The following is a 6,000-nucleotide window of genomic DNA, read 5'->3' as shown; positions in this document are numbered from 1 at the left end:
GCCCGAGAGGCAACCACAGATTGATGTTTCTCTCCCTCTCTTTCTCCTTCCCTTTCCCGCTCTCTAAAAATAAAATATTTTAAAAAACTAATTCCATTTACAATAGTATTTAAAAAATTATAAAATTATTACATATTAACTTAACCAAGGAGACAATAAACTTGTATATTGAAAACCACAGAATGTTGCTGAAAGGAATTAAGGCACAAATCATGGAAAAATATTAGACATTTATGGATTGGAAGGCTTAATATTGTTAAGATCAATGCTACTGAAAGTGATGTACAGATACAAATTCAATGCAATTCCGAGCATAGTCCCAACAATGTTTCTTTCAGAAATAGAAAAATCCATCCTAAAATTCATATGGAATCTCAAGGGATCCCAAACAGCCAAAACAATATTGAAAAAGAAGCACAAAGTTGGAAGACTCACATTTCATAATCTCAAAACCTACTACAAAGTTATAGTCGTCAAAACAGTGTGGTACTGGCATAAAGACAGACTGGTGGAATAGGATAGAAAAAAGAGCCCAGAAATGGGTCTTTATATATACTATCAAATAATTTCAACAAAGATGCCAAGACCATTAAATGAGGAAAGGACAGCCTTTTCAACAAATGCTGCTGAGAAAATTGGATATTCACATGTAAAAACAAACAAACAAACAAAAAACCCTGAAGTTGAACTCTTACAAACACCATACACAAAAATTAACTCAAGAAGTATCAGAGACCTAAAACTAGAAACTCTTAGAAGAAAACCTAGGGCAAAACCTTTAGGATATTGAACTTGGCAATGACTTCTTGGATATAACACCCAGTCACAGGCAACAAAAGAAAAAAATAGACAAATTGGACTCCATGAAAAATTTTTTAATCCTCACCTTAGGTTACGTTTATTGATTTTAGGGAGAGAGAGGGAGAGAAACATCGATTGGTTGCCTCCTGCATGTGTCCTGACCAGGGATGAGACCCACAACCTGGGTCTGTGCCCTGACTGGGGATCGAACCCACAACCTTTTGCTGCACCAGATGACGCTCCAACCAACTGAGCCACCTGGCTAGAGCAGACTTCATAAAATTTTAAAAATTTGTGCATCAAAGGCATTCTGTGTTCTGTGCGCTGGTACGGAGGAGGGGGCAGGGGCCACATGCTCCCCTCCTGCAGGCCTGGGGACCCGGGACAGCGCACCGTGGCAGAGGGAGCCGGAGGCCCATAGTCTGCAGCCTCGCCAAGCTGTCTGAGGGGGCTTAGACCCCCAGCTCTCCGCCTGGACCCTCTGATTCTCTCCCCATGGCCCCCTCAATCACTGACGTTCCCTGTTCTCTGGGTGTCCCCCTGTGTCCCTGTCTCTCTGTCTCTGTGTGTCTGTTCCAGTGCGTGTGTGTCTGTGTTATTATGTATTTATCTGTGTCCGTCTCTCCCCTCTTTCTCTGTGTGTTTCTGCGCCTCTTTCTCTCTCTCTCTCTTCCTCCTCCCTCTGTCCCTTCTCCCTCCTCTCCAACCCCCCTACCCCACCTTCAGTGGATTATCGATCAGCCTGGCTTATTAAGCCCCATTATTTCTCAGAACATTTGCCTTTGAAATTTCAGCAGATGGGCTGCGGCCTCGGCCAGAGCCTCAGGCTGCACAGGCCACACAGCCCGCTGGGGGCTCAGCCAGAGGGGCTGCCAGGTCCGCCGCCCACTCCCCATTTGTGCAGACTCCAGAGCTGCCTTCCCGAGGCCTCTGCCAACCCCTGCCGCTCCCAGGCTGCAGGCAGCCCTTGCCTGCAGCAGCAGGTAGGGGGCAAGGCAGCCTGTCCACTGGCTGGGAGCATCCCCGCCAGACGGAGAGTGCGCGGGCGGAGCTGACAGACCCACCACGGGGGCCCGGGGCCCATGTACCATTTGCCCGAGCCTGAGGCTGTGCCATGGGAAAGGGGATTAAGCTAGTTCTGTGGGCACCCAGAGGGTAAACCGAGGCACCAGAGCATCAGGTCTGTAGAGGCTGGCCTGGTGGCGCAGCTCAAGGGTGGCGTTTCTTGGAGAGTGGAGCTGCCCACCCCTGTGGGCAGTGTGCCCACCCCCAGCAGCCATCTAGAACCCCCCCACCCCACCCCCGTCTCCTGAGTGTCCCCTGTTTAATTGACCGTCCCTCCTTCAGCCTGGAGGCTGGGGAGCAACTGCGGGCGCTGGCCTGGGGCCTTCAGTGTGTCCCCGAAGCCTCGTAACATCCCTTGGAGGTGGGCACTGTTTTATCCCCATTTTACAGGGGAGAAGAGCGAGGTTCTACCGTGTCCAGTGCCTTGTCCAAGGTCCCACAGCTGGCGAGAAGAACGAAGGGAGGTCTCCCTGGCCCCAAAGCCCAAGGTCTTCACCACCGACAACCAGCGTGGGGATGTGCGCAAGAGCTCCAGGTCCGACCCCCAGAAAGGGACCAGGGATTTGGCACACGAACCTCGGAGAGCCCGGACGCCAAGCACAGGGCTTCGGGTACAGCCAGGCCCCTGTGCAGGAAGGACACTCAGTGGCGCGGCCCGGCGTGGGGGCGGTGGCTTGTTATGGGCGGGTCTGGACCGTAGTGTGGACCCCAGGAGGGGCAGAGAAATGCAAACATCTCCTCGCTGACTCATGGCCCCTGCTAGTGTCAGCCCATGAGAAGCCTGCCTGCCTGCCTACCTTCTTTCCTTTCTCCCTTCCTTCCGTCCATCCATCCTGCCTTTCTTCCGTGACCGTTCACTTAATGCCTTCTTTGTGCCAGGCACTGGACAAGAGTCTAAGGACACACAGGACAAAATGAAACGGGCCTGATGGGCATGGAGGAAGGGGGCGTGGCTCCTTGGGAGACAGGGCGGCCCCAGGCCTCCTGCATGTCGCTGAGGAAGGAATGGCTTTAGGAAATGTCCGGGGCCCCTCCCAGCCTGCCTTCCCACCAGACAAGTTCTTGTCACGGGCTTGGTGCCTGTAACACAGAGCCCCTAACTCTTAGGTCACGGCGGGTGCCTTGTAAGGTGGTCAGTTATGTTCACAAGCCTGATTTGGCCTCTGACGGGGCCCCTTCCTGGGGACGTGGCCTGGGCCACGTGGGGCTCGGGTTGGTGAGTGCGGATGGTTTACTGTGAAGCCATCCTCCACACGGAGGGCAGAGCCGTGGACAGGCGCAACCTGGCCCCCCACTCCGGGCCGCCCGCAGCTGCCAGCGGAGACCCAACCACCCGAGCAGCCTGGGCCAGTCGCGTGACCTCCCTGGGCTCACGTGGCCGCATCCGCAAAGGAGGCACGCCTCAAAAGAATGATGGCCCCAGCGTCAGCTGCTCCCGCGGGAGCAGGGCACGGCCGGCCCCTCCTCCGCAGCTCCTTCCAAGGTCCAGGGAGACGGCTCCACGATTTTGGAAGTTGGTTAAAAAAGGAAAAGGAGAAAGAAGAAAAGGACTCTGGTGTGCCCCGTGCCCTTCGTCGTTCGTTGGGTGGACGCCTCAGCTGGGCTGGGACCAGGCCACGCGGCGTGTCCGTGATGACAGTGGCGGTGGCCCACTGGGAAGGGCGAAGGGCCTTACAGCGACCCCTCACTCGACGCCCCAGGGGTCTAGCACAGGGGCAGAGGGGGCTCAGGCCAGCCAGGGCTGCGCTACCATGGGGCCACTGTGCCTGCCACTTAGGAGCCCCAGCCCCGCCCCCCTCCCCGGAGCCACCGCCCCACCCTGGGCCCTTTCCCTCCGCCGCAGGCTGGGAAGGCGTTTGGGACCCAAGGACTGTCCCCCCAGCGTCTCCTCCCGGGCCTCACTTCCCACCGGCCAGCCAATGCTCAAACTTGCAGTTGAGGTTTCCTGCGGAAAAACATCCTCGGAGCTCCCTTTGGTTCTTATTAAGCCGGCAGCCTGCAGAAGGGGAGGCGGCCCCCATCCTCCGCGCTGCCCCTTTCATCCTGGGGAAAAATCCCAGTAAGATGACTAGCATCGGCTCAGCCCCAGTTACCAAGACAACCTTCCTTACTGGCAGAAAGAAAGGGGAGGCCAGGGGCATGTCTGCACCACCGCCCCTTCCCGCAGCCCCCACTCTCCACGGGGTGCCCCCGGGACAGGCCCGAGCCCGGCCGGCAGTGGGACTGCGGGCCACCCCTGCGTGGGGCTGTCTGCCCAGTCTGCAGCTGTGCCTTTCATCTGAGAGATGCTGCCTTCACGGCAGATTGGGTTCTCTCGGGTCCCAGTGGCAAGGTAACTGGGAGGGGGTGCCGGGCAGATGCAACGGAATCCGCTCCACAGCAGAGAAGGCTCACTCATGCTGCCTCCTCCTGCTGCCGGCTGCCGGCTGCCCCTCCGGCAGGCCGCCACCGGGCCCTGGGCCCTGGGGGAGGAGGGAGCAGCGGCCACGAGGAGGGGACCAAGGAATCAGACCAGCGCAGCTCTACCTCTTCCAAGCTGCGCCACTTTGGGCAAGTTATTTAGCCTCTCTGAGCCGGAGGAGTGACCGGGCCGCGGTTACTGCCTCCTGAGAGCGCACACCCCTGGGGATAGCCCCTCGCGTGAGCCTGGCATCTGGGGAGCGTCCAGTGGCGAAGGTGCTGGTATGAATGTTGGGTGTGCCTTCTGCTCCACCCTGGCCTCCTGGGGGCAGAGCTCAGGAGGGAGCTGGCGGGGGAAGCAGACAGACATTTGGGCAGAGCCCACTGGGCACAAGCACCAGGCCCTGCGTTCTGCTGGCCCCCGCACTGCCCAGAGCGGGAGCACCAAGACCCTGTTTGGTTTGACAGGTGGGGCTCTGAAGCTGAGCAGCTGTCCAGTGGCACCCAGCAGGGAGGACGAGGCAGCGGGACTGTCCTGCTGGCTAGCGGGCCTCCAAGCCCCAGGTGTCCTGCCGGCCAGAGCAGCCCAGCTCAGGGTGGCCCCTGGCAGCAGTGGGCGCAGAGCCTGCTCCTGGCAAATGAGAGGGGACTGGAGCATCCGCATCATCCTGAGGCCCTTGGAGAGGCCACGCCCCTCCGGACTACCCCTCCCCCGGGGCTCTCCCTGGCAGCCATCTTGCTTTCTACCCGCTCCGTCCTTGTGGTGACCTCAGAACTGTGACAAAAGCCCTGGGAGACACGCAGAATCCAATCACCTGTCATTAAGTGTCCTCGATAGTGGCAGCCCTAACTGTGAGGAGGAAAATGAAGCGTTCAGGACGGAATGAATCAGCAGTAAACCGATTAGCTGAGTCCAATCAACTGGGGGTTGGGGGGAAGACAGGGGGCTGGGGGTGGGTCAGGCTGGTGTGACAGAGATGAGAATGGGGGCCGGGGAACGCAGCCTAGCCAGCCAGGCGCTCCCCACCTCGGCAGCGCACCGCTTCAGGGCTGAACGCCCCGTGACGTGGCCGGCAGGAATGTGGGCGCCGCGGCCAGGCCGCACCGTTCCGTGTTCCGTAGACGTAGGCATGGCAGAGTTGCTTTTGTGCTAGGTTAGCATCTTTCAGCCCCAAGAAAGTTTAGAATTAAGAACAGAAACATCCAAGAGAATCAAAACAGTAATCTTAATATCTGTGTCTTAAGTGTGTGTGTGGGTTTACGCATTTGTAAAGTTCAGAGAATTTTGCTGATTAAAGGAATAGTCCAGCCTTGTGACTCGAATTTAAACTACGAAATCAAGCCCTTGATTAAGACTTGGGATAGTAGGGTGCACCCTTAGGAAGTTTGTATTCAGCGCTGGAACTCAGCGCCTCCCTAAGTTCATTGTGTTAGATGTACAAATAATGAGCTTCAGTCTGCAGAGAGGCCGGCCTCACGGTCAGACCACTGAATCCTTAAAAAGAAAGCTGCATATATCCCATTTGTTTATACGGTTAAAAATGTTTAAAGGAGCTTGATTAGCCAGTTTTGGAAACGGGACCAGTCATCCAAAGGCCCTTAAAGGGCTCAGCGGAGCTAAATTTACAAACGTGTCAGTAGAAATAGGACAGCAGGCTATGGAAAGTGAACGTAAACGCGTAAGAAGGAACGGCATTTTTGACAACGTAACATTCACGAATGAAATGTTCGTGT

Source organism: Pteronotus mesoamericanus, unplaced genomic scaffold, assembly GCF_021234165.1.
Source record: "Pteronotus mesoamericanus isolate MK-2021 breed Mesoamerican mustached bat unplaced genomic scaffold, CSHL_Meso_final contig_78, whole genome shotgun sequence".
Lineage (NCBI taxonomy): Eukaryota > Metazoa > Chordata > Mammalia > Chiroptera > Mormoopidae > Pteronotus > Pteronotus mesoamericanus.
The sequence above is the reverse complement of the archived record's forward strand: the minus strand, read 5'-3'. Positions refer to the sequence as shown.